The 20903-nt window shown below is 49.8% G+C and overlaps 1 protein-coding gene across 1 annotated transcript in view; it reads left to right on the top strand.

Moving 5' to 3' along the window:
* Positions 1–20903, top strand: part of PCNX2 (pecanex 2) — a 1407555-nt gene that overhangs the window by 1310506 nt on the left and 76146 nt on the right. The window lies entirely within an intron of this gene.

The raw sequence follows: 20903 nt of genomic DNA, 5'->3' as shown, positions 1-20903 counted from the left end.
GTAAAAATAAGTTTGTCCAACAAAAGAATTGCGCTTTTGGCGCCATCTTCCGAGACCCGTAAAGTTCTAATTTTTTGTGATCTGGGGCTCAGTGACGGCTTATGTTTTGCGTCTTGAGATGAAGTTTTTAATTATATAAGTTTTGTGTGGATGCTATGTTTTGATCGCTTATTATTGCATTTTTTAAAAAATTTGTGGCAACCAAAAAATGTAATTTTGGTGTTCGGAATTTTTTTTCTCGTCACACCATGTACCAATCAGATTAATTGATCTTATATTTTGCTAGATCGGGCATTTATGAGTGTGGTGATACTAAATATGTGTATATTTTTATTTTTTAACTGTTTTATTGTCAATGGGGCGATTGGGTGGCGATTTGAACTTTGTTTTTTTTATTTCTTTATATTTTAAAAACTTTTTTTAATTATTTTACTAGTCCCCCTAGGGGACTTTATCACTGCACGATCTGATCTCTTGTTCATTTCTGCTTATCCAAGCTGCACACCTTGGATCAGCAAAAATGCAGCGTTCCTGTGAGAGCCGACACTCACAGGAAGTGAGTCATGGTAGCATCAGGGGTCATCATCAAGGCATCCCGTGATCATGTCTAGGGGCACCGATGGCTGTGGGGAACAGTGTGAATACCGCTGATCTGATCAGCCGACATGTGCAGCTAAATGTCCACCGGCACAAGATAGCCGGCTAAATCCCGTTTATAATCTCTACTGTAAAAGCAGGACTTAATGTGCACCGGCGGGGAGAGCATCATTCCCCACCACCATCGGGGAATTGTCATGACAGCTGGAGGTCATCTAATGACCCCTGTCACTGTCATGATGTACTTTCTGTGAACGCCGCATTTCTGCTGTTCAGAGCAGTACTGAAGCATCGCTCTAAACAGCAGAAGTGATCGGAGTCTATGAGCTTCAAGTCCCCTAATGGGACTAGTAAAAAACAAAAAAAAAGTGTTAAAAAAAAAGTTTTAAAAAATATGAAAAATAATAAATCCCACAAAAGTTCAAATCACCCCCCTTTTTTCACATTGAAAATAAAACAATTTATTAAAAATAAGAATACACATATTTGGTACACTGTTTTAGAAATTCCTAATCTATCAAAATCTAAAATCAATTAATAGCATCAATTTTTATGCTCACAGGGAGGGACAGATATCGATCACTGGCCTACAGGAGCAAACTGAATCAGGCCTCCGGGACTTCACTAAAGCCACCATAGGTGGCGATAGGCACAAACGCTGGTAGGCAGCCGACATAAGGCAGCCCCAGGGAATCAACGGTACCTCAGCAGCTAATGCCACAAATACAATACAATCTCTGGTTGTAGAAACAGCAGCAGCTAGTGTTGTGTATTCGGCTGGGATGGATGGATGTGGCAGCATGGATACTTGCAGCAGCAGCAGTGGATATTGTGGTAGGCGGCCAGCGTGGATAGTTGCAAGAACAAACTTGTAACACACTGAAACACAGATATGAATCAGCCACAGCTTACAGCAGCAGCACAAAGGACCTGAGAACTAGCAACATATAGAATTCTTTGCCCAGGCACCTCCCTTAAGGAAGGGGAAGGTAGATTAAATACCTAATGCCTTTCAGTCGAGCTGAGAGGCACTTCCGGGTCAGGGCATACTGGCCCCGTATGAAAAGGGGCATGTTGTGTGCACAAACCCTGGGAGACAGCAGCATGGACTGGACACAGCAGCAACTGCAGGGTGGCTGGAAAGGTAAGAGAGCTGGTGTCCCTGCCGGGGAAGGGGTGCAGGACAGTGTGGTGATGTTGGAATGGTCATTACTAGAGTTGAGCGTGGTTCGCGGTTCTCCAGTTCGCGGTTCGAGTGATTTTGGGGGCTGTTCTAGATCGAACTAGAACTCGAGCTTTTTGCTAAAGTTTGATAGTTCTAGTTACGTTTGAGAACGGTTCTAGCAGCAAAAAGCAGGGCTTTTTACAGCTACAGTGTACAGGGATCCATCGCTGGCAGCCTGCCAGAAGCTGGTAACTAAGATAAACATCGTGTATCCAAGCAAAGCGCTTTGGTTAGTAACCCGATATTTATCCTAGTTACGTGCACAGGGAGCCGACACTTCCCCGCTCAGCTCGCTCTGCCCCCTCCTGCACTCAGCATGTACACACACACACACTCACACTCACCTGTCCCCAGCCATGCAGTCCACGACACTGACGTCCTCAGCGCCACATGACCCCGCTAGGCTCCACCCACTTCGCACTCCGCCGCCCGCACACATGGCCCCGCTAGGCTCCACCCACTTTGCACTCCGCCGCCAGCACACATGGCCCTGCTACGCTCCGCCCACCTGACACTCTGCACACATGGTCCCACTAGGCTCCGCCCACCTGGCACTCTGCACACATTACCCCACTAGGCTCCGCCCACCTGGCACTCTGCACACATGGCGCTGCTAGGCTTCGCCCACCTGGCACTCTGCACACATTACCCCGCTAGGCTCTGCCCACCTGGCACTCTGCACACATGGTCCCACTAGGCTCCGCCCACCTGGCACTCTGCAGACATAATCCCGCTAGGCTCTGCCCACCTGGCACTCTGCACACATTACCCCACTAGGCTCCGCCCTCCTGGCACTCTGCACACATGGCCCCGCTAGGCTCCGCCCACTTGGACTCTGCACACATGGCCCCGCTAGGCTCCGCCCACTTGGAGCTCTGCACACATTACCCCGCTAGGCTCCACCTACCTGGCACTCTGCACACATTACCCCGCTAGGCTCCACCCACCTGGCACTCTACACACATGGTCCCGCTAGACTCCGCCCACCTGGCACTCTGCACACATGGTTCCGCTAGGCTCGCCCACCTGGCGTTCTGCACACATTACCCCGCTAGGCTCCGCCCACCTGGAACTCTGCACACATGGTCCCGCTAGGCTCCGCCCACCTGGCACTCTGCACACATGGTCCCGCTAGGCTCCGCCCACCTGGCACTCTACACACATGGTCCCGCTAGGCTCCGCCCACCTGGCACTCTACACACATTATCCCGCTAGGCTCCGCCCACCTGGCACTCTGCACACATTACCCCGCTAGGCTCCACCCACCTGGCACTCTGCACACATAATCCCGCTAGGCTCCGCCCACCTGGCACTCTGCACACATGGTCCCGCTAGGCTCCGCTCACCTGGCACTCTGCACACATGGTCCCGCTAGACTCCGCCCACCTGGCTCTCTGCATACATTACCCCGCTAGGCTCCGCCCACCTGACACTCTGCACACATGGTCCCACTAGGCTCTGCCCACCTGGTGCTCTGCACACATGGTCCCGCTAGGCTCCACTCACCTGGCACTCTGTACACATTACCTCGCTAGGCTCCACCCACCTGGCACTCTGCACACATGGTCCCGCTCGGCTTACCTGCAGTGATGAAGTCCCGCCCTCCCGACCTCAGCGCTGTCTCTGTCCTCCATGGCCGCCGCTTGTCACATCACCTTCTCTCGCTTCCGACCCGAGACTGACTAGCGGTGACGTCACGGGCCGCTCGCAATACTTGGCTGTGAAGGCGGCGGTCATTGAAGTCAGTAACAGGTGCTGTCAGCAGTGCAGGAGATCAGCTCAGGTAATGTACCTCGCTAACAGCAGCACTTGTCATGCCCTGAAGTGACCTGAGCTGACCCATTGATGTTAGCTCAGGTCACTGCATTGCTCTCCCAGCCAATGGGGAACATCCTGCTCTTCATTGACTGGGACAGTGTGGATCATCATGGGAACCCCTTGGATTACGGCAGACCTGGATTTGTTTTTCTTTCTAATAAATTGGTTAAAGAGGAAATGTGTTGGCCAGTGTTTTTTCAAATAAAAATGTGTTTGTCGTCTATTTTTTTTTATTACTGACTGGGTTGGTGATGTCGGGTATCTGATAGACGCCTGACCTCACCAACCCCAGGGCTTGATGCCAGGTGACATTACATCTGGTATTAACCCCATATATTACCCCGTTTGCCACCGCACCAGGGCACGGGATGAGCTGGGGCGAAGCACCAGGATTGGCGCATCTAATGTATGCGCCACGTCTGGGGCGGCTGCGGCCTGCTATTTTTAGGCTGGGGAGAGTACAATAACCATGGACCTTCCCACCCTGAGAATACCAGACCACAGCTGTCCGCTTTACCTTGGCTGGTGATCCAATTTTGGGGGGACCCCTACGTGTTTTTTTTTTAAATTATTTATTTAATTTAAAATAACATCGTGGCGTGCCCTCAGTTTTGGATTACCAGCCAAGGTGAAGCTGCCAGCTGTAGTCTGCAGGCTGCAGCCGTCAGCTTTACCCTAGCTGGCTACAAAAATAGGGGGAACCCCACGTCATTTCTTTTTTCATTTTTTTGGCTAAATACAAAGCTAAGCACCCCTTAGTGCCACATGAAAGGCACCAAAGGGTGCAAAATTACAAAATGCAGGAGAGCGGGACATTATGTGTCTTTCTGCCATTATAATGACAGAAAAGACTGATATGAAGTGTACAAGCACAAGAAAATCACCAGAACGGTCTACGCTGTGAAAAGCAGTAGAAAATGGCACTGGAGTGAACATGTGACCGCCTCATGTAGGATGAAGCTATAGATCCTGGGTAAATTTATGTATTTTCCCTCCTTCAGTTTTTTGGCAGTACGCCAAAAAAACGGAAGGCACACGGATGACAAACAGATGACATACGGACTGTCTGCGGAACGGAAACGGATGCCACACGGATGCACCCGTGAAAAAAACGGACTGTTTTTTGCAGACCGCAAAAATGGATCGGTCGTGTGAATGTAGCCTTATTCTGATCTGCCATTTATAAACAGCAGGCAGAAATAAGTGAATAGCGCCCCCCAGCGTCAGAAAATCTCCGGGGTTTCAGGGGTAGCTGAGACCCTTAAGATCATGATTCAGGACGGTTTTTCCGGTCCCCGCTCACGTGATCACAGGTATACACCATATACCGATGATCACGTTATAGTAAATGACAGCGTTGGTAAAAAATTATTTATCTCCCATCTGGCATGAACAAACATAATAAATCTCCTCCCCGGTCCCCCGGTGTCGCCAAAGTGCCCCCCCTGAACCCCTTCCAGAAATCCAAGATGGCCGCGCGCACAGAAGCGCGCCGGCCGCATTCACCCTACTCCTCTGATTTCTGTCGCATGTGCCATGACACATGCGACAGAAAACTCTTCCCTAGGCCCTGCCAGGTCACCCCCTATAATCCCACCGGTGTTCCCCGGTGTCCCACGGTACCTGTGCAGCGTTGATCCCCCGCGGCCCTCTCCAGAGCGGCTGTCAGCTCAGCTTCCTGTGTTCAGACACAGTGAGTGGTGGTTATGCATCTGTAAGCTAAATGGGCGGCACGGTGGCTCAGTGGTTAGCATTGCAGTCTTGTTGTGGCTCAGTGGTTAGCACTGCAGTCTTGCAGTGCTGAGGTCCTGGGTTCAATTCCCACCAAGGACACCATCTGCAAGGAGTTTGTATGTTCTCCCTGTGTTTGCAAGGGTTTACTCCAGGAACTCCGGTTTCCTCCCGCACTCCAAAGACATACAGATAGGGAATTTAGATTGTGAGCCCCAATGGGGACAGTGTTCCCAATGTATGCAAAGCGCTATGGAATTAATAACGCTATATAAATGAATAAATTATTATTATTACTGCAATGCCCTGCTCATGAGGTAAGGAACATAGTTGATCAGGAGAGCTATATACTACATTTCCAAAATGGAGGTATTTAATTTTATAGTTGCCCTGCTGAACGACTACCAAACATGAGAGTCCGTTATACGCCACAAGAAAACACATCTAAATAGTGAGCTCTGTTGTTTAGTATTCATTCAGCTGGATAACTGGACTTAAAGGGGTATTCCATCTCCAAGATCCTATCCCCAATATATAGTAGGTGGAATAGCAATAATATCAGCAAATACCAATATTTGGAAATGTAGAATAGTTCTCCTGATTAGGCATGCCCTTACCTCATGAGCAGGGCATTGCAGCTTTGGTAGCAACCGTTACGACATGGACTCTGCTGCTGTGGACCTGGGGAGAGTGAGTGCAGATTCATTGCACCCACACTCCTCACATGGAGGGTCTGCACTCCTAGAAAATGGGGGATACGTTCCCTGAGTGTCTCCCCCCATATTCTAGATGGTCCAGAGTCGTCGTGGGACCCCTTTATTTTTTTCCTTACAATAAATTGGTGAAAGAGGGAATGTTTTGAGGACTGTTTGTTCAAATAAATTTTTTTTGGCGATTTCTTTTTGTTAGTACTGACAGTTTATGATGTTGGGTATCTAATAGACGCCATGACATCACAAACTGCTGGGCTTGATGTCAGGTGACTTTACAGCTAGTATCAACCCGATTTATTACCCCGTTTACCACTGCACCAGGGCACGGGATGAGCTGGGGTGAAGCGCCAGGATTGGCGCATCTAGTGGATGTGCCACGTCTGGGGTGCCTGCGGCCTGCTATTGTTAGGCTGTGAAGGCCCAATAACTATGGACCTTCCCACCCTGAGAATACCAGACCACAGCTGTCCGCTTTACCTTGGCTGGTGATCCAATTTGGGGGGGACCCTACTTTTTTTTGTAATTATTAATATTTATAAAATAATTATAAAAAAAGAGCCTGGGGTGACCTCCACATTGGATCCCCAACCACGGTAAAGCTGCCAGCTGTGGTTTTCAGGCTACAGCCGTCTGCTTTACCCTAGCTGGCTATCAAAAATGGGGGGACCCAACGTCATTTTTTTTTAACTATTTTTTAAATAAAAAAAAATAATGGGCTTCCCTGTATTTTGATTGCCAGCCAAGGTAACGCCAGGCAGATGGGGGTGGCAACCCATAGCTGTCTGCTTTATCTGCGCTGAGAATCAAAAATACCGCGGAGCGCTACGTCATTTTTTTTAAAGATTTATTTTTACAGCACTGTGATATCCAGCAATCAAAATACAGGGAAGCCCATTTTGTTTTTAGTTATTTAAATACATATTTTTTTTAATTATATATGGGCTCCCGCTGCATTTTATGTATTGCTAGCTAAGGGTAATCCAAGCAGCTACTGCCTGCTAACCCCTACTGCTTGGTGTTACCTTCATTGGCAATGGAAAATCCAGGGAAGCATTTTTTTTTTTTTGCCAAAAAACTACAAAAAAATGACGTGAGCTTCGCCATATTTTTGTATGCTAGCCAGGTACAGCAGGCAGGTACGGGCTGCCCCCAACCCCCAGCTGCCTATTTGTACCCGGCTGGGAACTAAAAATATAGGGAAGCCCCTTTTTTAATTATTTAATGAATTTCACAAAATAATTAAAAAAAAAAAAACGATGTATTCTTCGCCCCATTTTTGTGTCTAGCCGGGTACAACTAGGCAGCTGGGGATTGGATCCGCAGCACAGGTTAGCCCGAGCTTTCTGGGCCCCTCTGCTGCGAATTGCAGTCCGCAGCCGCCCCAGAAAATGGCGCTCTCCTAGAAGCGCTATCATCTGGCGCTGTATCCAACTCTTCCAGCTTCCCTGATGCCAGTGGCTCGCTGGGTATTAATGATTTCAGTTGATAATATACAGCTAGCCCTAACCCCATTATTACCCAACAAACCACCCTTCACCAGGTCAGCTGGAAGAGTTGGATACAGCGCCAGAAGATGGCACTTCTATGAAAGTGCCATTTTCTGAGGCGGCTGCAGACTGCAATTCGCAGCAGAGGGGCCCAGAAAGCTCAGGCCAACCTGTGCTGAGGATTCCAATCCCCAGCTGCCTAGTTGTACCTGGCTGGACACAAAAATATGGCGAAGCCTACGTCATTTGTTTTCTAATTATTTCATGAAATTCATGAAATAATAAAAAAAGGGCTTCTCTTTATTTTTGGTTCCCAGCCGGGTACAAATAGGCAGCTGGGGGTTGGGGGAAGCCCGTAGCTGCCTGCTGTACCTGGCTAGCATACAAAAATATGGCGAAGCCCACATAATTTTTTCAGGGGGCAAAAAACTCCTGCATATAGTCCTGGATGGAGTATGCTGAGCCTTGTAGTTCTGCAGCTGCTGTCTGTCTGTATGGAGGAGAGCAGACAGCAACTGCAGAACGACAAGACTCAGCATGCTTCATTCACTAGTGTATGCAGGAGAGCAGACAGCAGCTGCAGAACTACAAGGCTCAGCATACTCCATCCAGGACTGTATGCAGGAGTTTTTTGCCCACCAAAAAAATGACGTGGGCTTCGCCATATTTTTGTATGCTAGCCAGGTACAGCAGGCAGGTACGGCTGCCCCCAACCCCCAGCTGCCTATTTGTACCCGGCTGGGAACTAAAAATATAGGGAAGCCCCTTTTTTAATTATTTAATGAATTTCAGAAAATAATTAAAAAAAAAAAACGATGTATTCTTCGCCCCATTTTTGTGTCTAGCCGGGTACAACTAGGCAGCTGGGGATTGGATCCGCAGCACAGGTTAGCCCGAGCTTTCTGGGCCCCTCTGCTGCGAATTGCAGTCCGCAGCCGCCCCAGAAAATGGCGCTCTCCTAGAAGCGCTATCATCTGGCGCTGTATCCAACTCTTCCAGCTTCCCTGATGCCAGTGGCTCGCTGGGTATTAATGATTTCAGTTGATAATATACAGCTAGCCCTAACCCCATTATTACCCAACAAACCACCCTTCACCAGGTCAGCTGGAAGAGTTGGATACAGCGCCAGAAGATGGCACTTCTATGAAAGTGCCATTTTCTGAGGCGGCTGCAGACTGCAATTCGCAGCAGAGGGGCCCAGAAAGCTCAGGCCAACCTGTGCTGCGGATTCCAATCCCCAGCTGCCTAGTTGTACCTGGCTGGACACAAAAATATGGCGAAGCCTACGTCATTTGTTTTCTAATTATTTCATGAAATTCATGAAATAATAAAAAAAGGGCTTCTCTTTATTTTTGGTTCCCAGCCGGGTACAAATAGGCAGCTGGGGGTTGGGGGAAGCCCGTAGCTGCCTGCTGTACCTGGCTAGCATACAAAAATATGGCGAAGCCCACATAATTTTTTCAGGGGGCAAAAAACTCCTGCATATAGTCCTGGATGGAGTATGCTGAGCCTTGTAGTTCTGCAGCTGCTGTCTGTCTGTATGGAGGAGAGCAGACAGCAACTGCAGAACGACAAGACTCAGCATGCTTCATTCACTAGTGTATGCAGGAGAGCAGACAGCAGCTGCAGAACTACAAGGCTCAGCATACTCCATCCAGGACTGTATGCAGGAGTTTTTTGCCCACCAAAAAAATGACGTGGGCTTCGCCATATTTTTGTATGCTAGCCAGGTACAGCAGGCAGGTACGGCTGCCCCTAACCCCCAGCTGCCTGTTTGTACCCGGCTGGGAACCAAAAATATAGGGAAGCCCGTTTTTTTAATTATTTCACTTATTTCATGAAATAATTAAAAAACAAATGACGTGGGCTTCGCCCCATTTTTGTGTCCAGCCAGGTACAACTAGGCAGCTCGGGATTGGAATTCACAGCACAGGTTAGCCCGAGGTTTCTTGGCGCCTCTGCTGAGAATTGCAGTCCGCAGCCGCCCCAGGAAATGGCGCTTTCATAGAAGCGCCATCATCTGGAGCTGTATCCAACTCTTCCAACAGCCCTGAAGCCGGGTGGCTTGCTGGGTAATAATGAGTTAATACTAGCTTTGTTTTACTAGCTAGTATTAAGCCAGAGATTCTTAATGTAAGGCTCGTTTGACCCGGCCATTAAGAATCTCCAATAAAGGGTTAAAAAAAAGACACCACACAGAGAAAAAATACTTTAATAGAAATAAATACACAGACACATTAGAGACTCCATGTTTATTACTCACTGTCAGCCCTCCACGATCTATTGTCTTCTGTCTTTCTCGTTCAACAAATGCAGCTCTGCTCCATCACTGCTGCATGGGGGAAGACCTGCTTCCGTGCAGCCTTCACTCCGTGAGTAATCAGTGCTGCTGGCTGTTAGCGGTAACAGCGGTAACGCTGACAGACACGTTACCATAGCAACGGTGCTCCGATCATGTGATTCCCGGAGCCGTGGTTAGCGGTGACGTCACTGCTAACTGCGTTGCTATGGCAACGGTGATCTCCGTTAATGACCGGCTGTGTCAGCCGGTCCCTAACGGAACGGGGAATCAGAACGGGGAGTCGACCATGTGCTAGAGCATGTCGCCAGTACCCGGCGATACACAAACGTGCACCGTGTACCGGAGAGTGCAATGACAGGACCTAGGACAGGACATGACGTCAAAGCCATGTGACCAGTCTGTAGCCAATGAGATAATAGCCACGTGACTGGTCACATGGCTATTTTGACGACGTCACGGAAGGTCCTGTCAGTGCTGGTTATCGGGAGGACGTAGCGATCATCAGAAGGAATAGTGACAGAAGACAGAGTGCAGGACGCATCGCGGGCACCGGTAAGTGTTATGGCAATGTTTATTAACTGTATGTGTACATTTATAATGCATTTTTATGTGTTTGTGATTGCCTCCCATTGTTTCCTATTGGTTCGAGTGGTTCGCCGAACCGGTTCACCGAAACGAACTCGAACGGGACCTCGGTTCGGCGAACCGAGCTCGAGCCGAACCGCAGATGGTTCGCTCATCTCTAGTTATTACAGTAAACTCCCCTTATACCCCCCTTTTGACAGGAAGGTGGGCATTAATATTCTCCCTTGGCTCCCATGACCTCTCCTTAGGACCAGACCACCTCAAGTCCACTAAGAAGTAGGTTTTACCTCTCAACCTTTTCACAGCGAGGATGGCTTTTACCTCCAAGGTGTTTTCGTCACTCACTGGAGTAGGCGAGGTACCTGGATCCCTGTAGTAATGGTTCAGGATGACAGGTTTGAGGGGCAATACATGGAACGAGTTGGGGATGTGTAGGGAGGCCAGGAGCTTAAACTTGTAGAACATTTTATTAATGTGCTGGAGCACTTCGAAGTAACTTATGAAGCGGGGACCCAACTTGTAGGAAGGCACCTTGAGATGGATGTATCTGGAAGAGAGCCATACCTTGTCTCCAGGTAGGAACAAAGGAGAGCCAAGGTGTCTCTTATCTGTATGCTTCTTCATGCGGATGGAGGACTGCTCCAGGGAGGACTTAGCCTCTATTTAGATGTCGGAGAATGTCTTGATGAAGGAATTGGATGCAGAATTTCTGGAGGATAATGCCACTGGGAATGGGATTTTGGGTCGCTGACCATACACTATGTGAAATAAAAACTTGGAGGAGGATTCACTGACATGATTGTATTATGAGAATTCAGCACAAAGAATGAACTTGACCCAGTCACTATGATGCTCATTGACAAAGTGCCGCAGTAATCTGGATCTGATTCACCCATTCCACTTGGTCGTTGGACTGCAGATGGTAGGCTGACAAGAAGTCCAAGATAAATCCAAAAGATTGCAAGTTGCCCTCCAGAACTGGGGCGTAAACTGGGCACCTCTGTTAGACATGATGTAGAGTGATAGAATGTGGAGTCGGAAGATGTGCTGGATGAAGTGCTCAGCGAGCACTGATGCAGAGACCAACTCAGTCAGTAGCATGAAATTGGTCATTTTTGAAAACCTGTCTACTACCACCCAGATGACGGTGCTGCAGGAGGACTTCGGAAGGTCCGTGATAAAGTCCATCGCAATATGCTAAGAAGGGGCAGATGGCACTGGTTGAGGAAGCAGTCATCCAGCAGGAAGTTTCTTGAAGGTCTTTTTGTGGGCAAATGAGGGACAGACTGAAACAAATTCCACAACATCTTGTCGCATTGTTGGCCACTGATAGTTCCAAGTGACCAGGTGAAGGGACTTCTTCTTTCCAGCATGACCGGCCAGCTTGGAGCAATGACCCCACTGAAGAACTCGCTTCCTGTCTGCTTCAGCATGAACATCTTACCAGAAGGGACTCGAGACACGTCTTTAGGAGCATCGTGGAAGGCTCAATAATATGAGGCTCCTCCTCTTGGTTGGCTGACAAAAAAGACAGAGACAGCGCTTTTACGTTCTCAGATGGATGGAAATGGAGATTGAAGTTGTAGTGGCTGAAGAACAATGACCAATGTGCTTGGCACGGATTCAACCAACTAAGCTAACTGTAGGAATGCAACGTTCTTGTGATCGGTGTAGATGACAGGATGCACTGCTTCCTCCAGCAGATATTACTATTCTTCCAGAGCCATCTTGATTGCTAACAGTTCTCATTTGCCAATTGAATAGTCTGCAGGAGAGAAGGCTCTGGAAATAATCCACAAATTAACGTCTTAACTGCAGCAGACTTCTACATGAGGACCGCACCTGCATCGGAGGATAAAGCATGTACTGTACTTACAGGATCAACTGCTTGCTAGTCTCTGGTCTATGCAGTGCCAGGCCAAAGAGAAGGCCGGCTTGAGAGCGACAAATGCATCTTCCGCTTTTGAAGTCTGCACCTTAGGATTCACCCCCTTGCGGGTCAAAGCTGACATGGGAAGAATCCAGGACAAGAACTGAGGGATGAACTGCCAATATTAATTAGCGAAACTGATGGAACTGCTGGATTGCTTTCAAACCGTTGGGCTGAGGCCACTTAAGCACCGCCGATACCTTGTCTGGATCCATCCTCAGGCCGGTGTCCCAAATTATGTAGCCTAGAAAAGGCAGGGAACACCACTCAAAGAGGAACGTTTCGTATTTGGCATAGACAATTCTGCCTTAGTCTCTGCAGCACCTGGTGAACATCTCTTCTGTGTGTTGGCAGATCGGAAGAAAATACTAAGATGTCATCCTTGTACACTACCACACACAAGTAGAGCAAATCTCAAAAAATATTTTTCCTGGAAGACTGCTGGAGCATTGCTGAGCCTGAATTACCTGATTATTCATAGTGGCCTTCATGGGTATTGAAGGCCATCTTCCATTTGTCACCCGACAGTATCCTAATGAGGTTGTATGCCCCACGGATGTTGAGTTTAGAGAAAATCCTGGAACCTCTGAGCCTGTCGAACAATTCGGGTATACGTGGAAGTGGGTATTTATTCTTTACTGTAATTTAATTCAGACCTCTATAGTCTATACATGCTCTTTAAAGTGCTCTGACATGGCTTGGGTCTCAGCCTGAAACAGAGGGTAGATTCAACTGTGAGGAGGAGTAGAACCTAGAAGAAGGTCAATAGAACAGTCATACGGTCTACGTGGTGGCAAGGTCTTAGCCTCATTTTTATCATAGATGTTTGCGTAGGCCTAGTAGGTAGACAGAAGCTACGGAAAATTAGATTAGCAGGTGGCTGGGCAGATTTCACGGAAACAAGACAACTTTCATGGCAGGAATGGCCCCACCTGAGTACTTCTCCAGATCTCCAGTCCAAAACCTGTTCATGCTTCCGAAACTTTGGCAGACCCAATAACAGTGGATACAACATTCCCAGTAACAAGTGAAAAGCGATTTTCTCCATATACAGCATTCCCACAAGAAGGTCAACTTTCTCGGTGTTGAACTGGATGGCCTCAGGCACAGGCTTTCTATCCACCATCAGCACAAAAATGGGAGCTTGAAGGTGATGTATGGGAATCCAATACCTATTGCTTGCTGTAGGAAATTCCCATTGGCATCAGAGGCCACCAAGGTCATCTCGGAGAACCGGGAGTCGCCACTAGTTACGGGAGTCGCTACTACTGTCACTTATAGGGGTAAACAGGACTTGCTATCACCTAGGGTAGCTTCTCCTACCGACCTCAGGATGGTGTAATGCCTGCCTGGACCCACACACTCAGACGGGCTTTAATGGACAGGCTAGAGGGAAGCCCCTCACCAAGCAGGACACCTAGAACCCTGAAACCCTTTAACCCCTATACAGGGATTTGGAATTACGCAGGGCCCCGGTGAGCACTACCTGTGGAAGGCTGCAGTCCGATGACAGTAGTAGTCAGGCAGGGTCAAACCGGGAAATGCAAAACAGGGACAGAATCACGCAGGTAAGGACGTAATCAAAAAACAAAGCAGAGGTCAAATCTGGATAGGGCAGCGAGGTACATAAACAGCAGGCAGGAGGGTAGTCAGGAAACAAGCAGAAGTCAGAACACCAGAATCACTAAACAGAACAGGGCGGGACAGGAATCAGGAATACAGAACTATCTCTGGCAGTGGTCAGCAGACAGGAGGGGAAATAAGAAGGGTGTGGTGTCTTCTCATTGGTTGTAGCTGAATGATTGTAGCTTCAACTGGAAGACACACGCCACCTACAGTCAGCCAGTGGTACTGCAGATCCCAAGGAAACCCAGCCCAGTGGATGAGCGGAGCCTGCGCCCACCAGCGCCGCTGGCATCGACTCCTCCTCTCCCATCACCAGCACTATCCACGGCAGGAACACGGCGTCGCCTGGTGATCGAAGTAGAAGTCGCTGGAGCGGACTCCGGTGGTAATGGGTAGATTCCCGAATTCTAAGGACAGATGCGAATCAGGTGCGTGGAACTTCTGCTGTAGGAACACACCTCACTTGTGCAATGAATCTCACGGCGACACTTAATCTACCTCCATTGGCTAGGAGAAAGCCGCAGAAGTTACTGACAATCCTTCCCAGAATACTGCCACTTGTGTTTCTTTATTCCAGCCCAGTTCGGAGGACAGGGTGCAGAAATAGATGCCATATTGGCCTACAGTACAGACCAAAAGTTTGGACACACCTTCTCATTCAAAGAGTTTTCTTTATTTTCATGACTCTGAAAATTGTAGATTCACATTGAAGGCATCAAAAGTATGAATTAACACATGTGGAATGAAATACTTAACAAAAAAGTGTGAAACAACTGAATTTATGTTTTATATTCTAGGTTCTTCAAACTAGCCACCTTTTGCTTTGATTACTGCTTTTTGCACTGTTGGCATTCTCTTGATAAGCTTCAAGAGGTAGTCACCGGAAATGGTTTTCACTTCACAGGAGTGCCCTGTCATTTTTAATAAGTGGGATTTCTTGCCTTATAAATGGGGTTTGGACCATCAGTTGTGTTGTGCAGAAGTCTGGTTGATACACAGCTGATTGTCCTACTGAATAGACTGTTAGAATTTGTATTATGGAAAGAAAAAAGCAGCTAAGTAAAGAAAAACGAGTGGCCATCATTACTTTAAGAAATAAAGGTCAGTCAGTCCGAAAAATTGGGAAAACATTGAAAGTGTCCCCAAGTGCAGTGGCAAAAACCACCAAACGCTACAAAGAAACTGGCTCACATGAGGACCGCCCCAGGAAAGCAAGACCAGGGGTCACCTCTGCTGTGGAAGATAAGTTTATCCGAGTCACCAGCCTCAGAAATCGCAGGTTAACAGCAGCTCAGATTAGAGACCAGGTCAATGCCACACAGAGTTCTAGCAGCACACACATCTCTAGAACAACTGTTAAGAGAAAACTTTGTGCAGCAGGCCTTCATGGTAAAATAGCTGCTAGGAAACCACTGCTAAGGACAGGCAACAAGCAGAAGAGACTTGTTTTGGCTAAAGAACACAAGGAATGGACATTAGACCAGTGAAAATCTGTGCTTTGGTCTGATGAGTCCAAATATGAGATCTTTGGATCCAACCCCCGTGTCTTTGTGCGACGCAGAAAAGGTGAACGGATGGACTCTACATGCCTGGTTCCCACCGTGAAGCATGGAGGAGGAGGTGTGATGGTGTGGGGGTGCTTTGCTGGTGACACTGTTGGGGAGTTATTCAAAATTGAAGGCATACTGAACCAGCATGGCTACCACAGCATCTTGCAGCGGGATGCTATTCCATCCGGTTTGCGTTTAGTTAAACCATCATTTATTTTTCAACAGGACAATGACCCCAAACATACCTCCAGGCTGTGTAAGGGCTAATTGACTAAGAAATAGAGTTATGGGGTGCTACGCCAGGTGACCTGGCCTCCACAGTCACTAGACCTAAATCCAATCGAGATGGTTTGAGGTGAGCTGGACCGCAGAGTGAAGGCAAAAGGGCCAACAAGTGCTAAGCATCTCACCTGTTCTCGGCACTGCTGTCCCTGCTGCTGATGTCTCTAGCGATGCTACTGCTTCCAGGTCCATGGTGCAATGAATATGCATAACCATAATGAGCAGGGGTCAGAAGCAAGTGACAGCAGTGCCGAAGATTTGAGTGCTGGATACAGGTGCTCCCATATCTCTGTGGTAAGCTTGGTTTTGCTCCGTTATCTCTGTAGTAAGCTTGGTTCTGCTCCCTTATCTCTGTAGTAAGCTCGGTTCTGCTCCTTTATCTCTGTAGTAATCTTGGTTCTGCTCCCATATCTCTGTAACAATCTCGGTTCTGCTCCCTTATTTCTGTAGTAAGCTTGGTTCTGCTCCCATATCTCTGTAGTAAGCTCGGTTCTGCTCCCTTATCTCTGTAGTAAGCTCAGTTCCGCTCCCTTATCTCTGTAGTAAGCTCGATTCTGCTCCCTTATCTCTGTAGTAAGCTCAGTTCTGCTCCCATATCTCTTTAGTAAGCTCAGTTCTGCTCCCATATCTCTGTAGTAAGCTCAGTTCTGCTCCCATATCTCTGTAGTAAGCTTGGTTCTGCACCCTTATCTCTGCAGTAAGCTCAGTTCTGTTCCCTTATCTCTGCAGTAAGCTTGGTTCTGCTCCCTTATCTCTGTAGTAAGCTCCGTTCTGCTCCCACATCTCTGTATTAAGCTCAGTTCTGCTCCCATATCCCATATCCCATAAAACATTCGTGACGCTGTTTTCTGTAGCGTGAGATGTGTGTAGCACGATGTATATACAGTCATGGCCAAAAGTGTTGGCATACTTGAAATTGTTCCAGAAAATGAAGTATTTCTCCAAGAAAAGTATTGTAATTAGATGTGTTGTTATACATGTTTATTTCCTTTCTATGTATTAGAACAAAAAAAACTGAGGAAAAAAGGCAAATTGGACATAATTTTACACAAAACCCAAAAATGGGCTGGACAAATTTGTTGGCACCTTTCCAAAATTATAGGTTAACAACTTTGTTTCAAGCATGTGATGCTCGTTTAAATTCACCTGTGGCAAGGAACAGAGATGGGCAATCTGAAACCAGATAAAAAGGGGTGAAGTTGACTCAATCTATACATTGTGTGTCTTCTGTGTGCAACGCTAAGCATGGATGACAGAAAAAGGAGAAGAGAACTGTTTGAGGACTTGAGAACCAAAATTGTTGAAATGTCAATAATCTCAAGGTTACAAGTCCATCTCTAGTGATCTTGATGTTCCTTTCTTCAACATAATCAAGAAATTTATGACCCATGGCACAGTAGCTAATCTCCCTGGACGTGGACGACAGAGAAAAATTGTTGAAAGGTTGCAACGCAGGAATGCCTGGATTGTGAATAAACAGCTCCAATAAAGTTCCAAAGAAATTCAAGCTGCCCTGCAGGCTCAGGGTGCATCAGTATTAGCGCTAACAATCCATTGACATTTGAATGAAATGAAACACTAAGGCAGGAGACCCAGGAGGACCTCACTGCTGACACAGAGACATAAAAAAGCTAGACTGCAGTTTGCCAAAATGTACTTGAGTAAGCCAAAATCCTTCTGGGAAAGTCTTGTGGACAGATGAGACCAAGATAGAGCTTTTTGGTAAAGCACATCATTCAACTGTTTACTGACAATGGAATGAAGCCTACAAAGAAAAGAACACAGTACCTACATTCAAATATGGTGGAGGTTCAAAGATGGTTTGGGGTTGTTTTTGCTGCCTCTGTCACTGTGTGCCTTGATTGTGAGCAAGGAATCATAAAAACTGAAGATTACCAAAGGATTTTGCTTAGCAATGTTGTGACCAGTGTCAGAAAGCTGGGTTTGCGTTTTAGTTCATGTGTCTTCCAGCAGAACAATGACCCCAAACATACTTCACGAAGCACCCAGAAATGGATGCAAACAAAGCGCTGGAGAGTTCTGAAGTGGCAGCAATGAGCCCGGATCTAAAGGGTGCTTTACACGTTAGTTATCACTAAGGAGATATCGTCGGGGTCACGGTGGTTGTGACGCACATCCAGCCTCGTTAGCGAGATCACAGCGTGTGACTCCTCTGAGCGACCGTAAATGATCACAAAAGAGGGAAAAATCGGTGGTCATGGAGAGGTCGCTCTAAAACAAAATATCGTTTTCTGCTCAGTAGCGATGTGGTTTGTCGCTTCTGCGGCACCACACATCGCTGTGTGTGACACCGCAGGAGCGACAACCATCACCTTTCTTCTGTCCACTGGAAAAGGAGGAAGGAAGGAGGTGGACGGCATGTTCCGGCTGCTCATCTCCTCCCCTCCTTTTCTATTGGGCGGTGGTTCAGTGACGCTTCTGTGACGTTGCTGTGACGCTGAACGAACCGCCCCCTTAGAGAGGAGGTGGTACGCCGGTCAGAGCGACGTCGCAGAGCAGGAATGTGCGTGTGATGCTGCCATAGCGATAATGTTCTCAACGGCAGCGATCACCACATATCAGCTGTACAACGGGCAGGGCCGTATTTGCTACTAGGCACCCGTGGTCCCATGCCTAGGGCGGCACGTTGCGGGGGGCGGCACTTTCTGGCAGCAAAAAAAAAAAATATATATAATTTTTTTTTTTTTACATCCCCGCCCCCCGTCCCTCCCTCCGTTACACTGGGTTGTGTTCGGGGGAGGAAGGGTGAGAGCGAGGAGAGGCGCACTTCTGTCTATTTAAATACATGGCGGGCGCCAGGCATAGTGAGCTGATTAACCCCGGAAGTTCCATCGCCTGCACTTCCGGGGTCAGAGGCGCGCGGGCGTGACATTCAGCTCACTGCCCCGTGCTGCAGCGTCCAATGCTGCAGACGACACACGCCGCGGAGGAGGACGCGTCTGAAGCTGGAGCCAGCCAGAAGAGGAGCCAGCCAGAGCAGGGCGGCGGGCACCGGAGCAGGTAAGGCAGAGCCTAGAATGTATGGGCACCTTACAGGTTAGTTGATGATCGTTGCGATGCCTCTTTTTGTCCACTATAATCATGCAAGGGGAGGCTGGGGGGAGAGAGGCTGAGGCTGGGGGAGGCTGGGAAGAGAGGGAGGCTGGGAAGAGAGAGAGGCTGAGGCTGGGGGGAGGCTGGGAAGAGAGGCTGAGGCTGGGGGAGAGGGAGGCTGGGGGGAAAGAGACGCTGAGGCTGGGGGGAGAGAGAGGCTGAGGCTGGGGGGAGAGAGGCTGAGGCTGGGGGGGAGGCTGGGGGGAGGGAGAGGCTAAGGCTGGGGGGGAGGCTGGGGGGAGAGAGAGGCTGGGGGGAGAGAGAGGCTGAAGCTGGGGGGGAGGCTGGGGGAGAGAGAGGCTGAGAGGAGAGAGGCTGATGCTGGGGGAGGCTGGGGGGAGAGGGAGGCTGGGGGGGAGGCTGGGGGGAGAGAGAGGCTGAGGCTGGGGGGAGGCTGGGGAGGAGAGAGAGAGGCTGAGAGGCTGAGGCTGGGAGGAGAAAGGCAGATGCTGGGGGAGGCTGGGAGGAGAGAGGCTGATTCTGGGGGAGGCTGGGAGGGGGAGGCTGATGCTGAGGGAGGCTGATGCTGAGGGAGGCTGATGCTGGGGGAGGCTGGGAGGGGGAGGCTTGGAGGAGGGAAGCTGATGCTTAGGGAGACTTGGAGGAGGGAGGCTGAGGGAGGAGGGAGGCTGATGCAGGGGGAGGCTAGGAGGAGGGAGGCTGATGCTGGGGGAGGCTAAGAGGAGGGAGGCTGATGCTGGGGGAGGCTGGGAGGAGGGAGGCTGATGCTGGGGGAGGCTGGGAGGAGGGAGGCTGATGCTGGGGGAGGTTGGGAGGAGGGAGGCTGATGCTGAGGGAGGTTGGGAGGAGGGAGGCTGATGCTGGGGGAGGCTGGGAGGAGGGAGGCTGAGGCTGGGGGAGGCTGGGAGGAGGGAGGCTGAGGCTGGGGGAGGCTGATGCTGGGGAGGCTGGGAGGAGAGAGGCTGATGCTGGGGGAGGCTGGGAGGGGGAAGGTGAGGCTTGGAGGAGGGAGGCTGATGCTGAGGGAGGCTGATGCTGGGGGAAGCTGGGAGGGTGAGGCTTGGAGGAGGGAGGCTGATGCTGAGGGAGGCTGGGAGGAGAGAGGCTGATGCTGGGGGAGGCTGGGGGGAGGGAGGCTGATGCTGGGGGGGAGGCTGGGGGGAGAGAGAGGCTGGGGGGAGAGAGAGGCTGAGGCTGGGGGGAGAGAGAGGCTGAAGCTGGGGGGGAGGCTGGGGGGTGAGAGAGGCTGAGAGGAGAGAGGCTGATGCTGGGGGAGGCTGGGGGAGAGGGAGGCTGGGGGGGAGGCTGAGGGGAGAGAGAGGCTAAGGCTGGGGGAGGCTGGGGAGGAGAGAGAGAGGCTGAGAGGCTGAGGCTGGGAGGAGAGAGGCAGATGCTGGGGGAGGCTGGGAGGAGAGAGGCTGATTCTGGGGGAGGCTGGGAGGGGGAGGGTGAGGCTTGGAGGAGGGAAGCTGATGCTTAGGGAGACTTGGAGGAGGGAGGCTGAGGGAGGAGGGAGGCTGATGCTGGGGGAGGCTAGGAGAAGGGAGGCTGATGCTGGGGGAGGCTAGGAGGAGGGAGGCTGATGCTGGGGGAGGCTGGGAGGAGGGAGGCTGATGCTGGGGGAGGCTGGGAGGAGGGAGGCTGATGCTGGGGGAGGTTGGGAGGAGGAAGGCTGATGCTGAGGGAGGTTGGGAGGAGGGAGGCTGATGCTGGGGGAGGCTGGGAGGAGGGAGGCTGAGGCTGGGGGAGGCTGGGAGGAGGGAGGCTGAGGCTGGGGGAGGCTGATGCTGGGGGAGGCTGGGAGGAGAGAGGCTGATGCTGGGAGAGGCTGGGAGGGGAAAGGTGAGGCTTGGAGGAGGGAGGCTGATGCTGAGGGAGGCTGATGCTCGGGGAAGCTGGGAGGGTGAGGCTTGGAGGAGGGAGGCTGATGCTGAGGGAGGCTGATGCTGAGGGAGGCTGATGCTGGGGGAGGCTGGGAGGAG

This window comes from Anomaloglossus baeobatrachus, chromosome 3 (genome assembly GCF_048569485.1).
Source record: "Anomaloglossus baeobatrachus isolate aAnoBae1 chromosome 3, aAnoBae1.hap1, whole genome shotgun sequence".
NCBI classification, from domain to species: domain Eukaryota; kingdom Metazoa; phylum Chordata; class Amphibia; order Anura; family Aromobatidae; genus Anomaloglossus; species Anomaloglossus baeobatrachus.
This window is presented reverse-complemented; position numbering and strand designations above follow the sequence as displayed.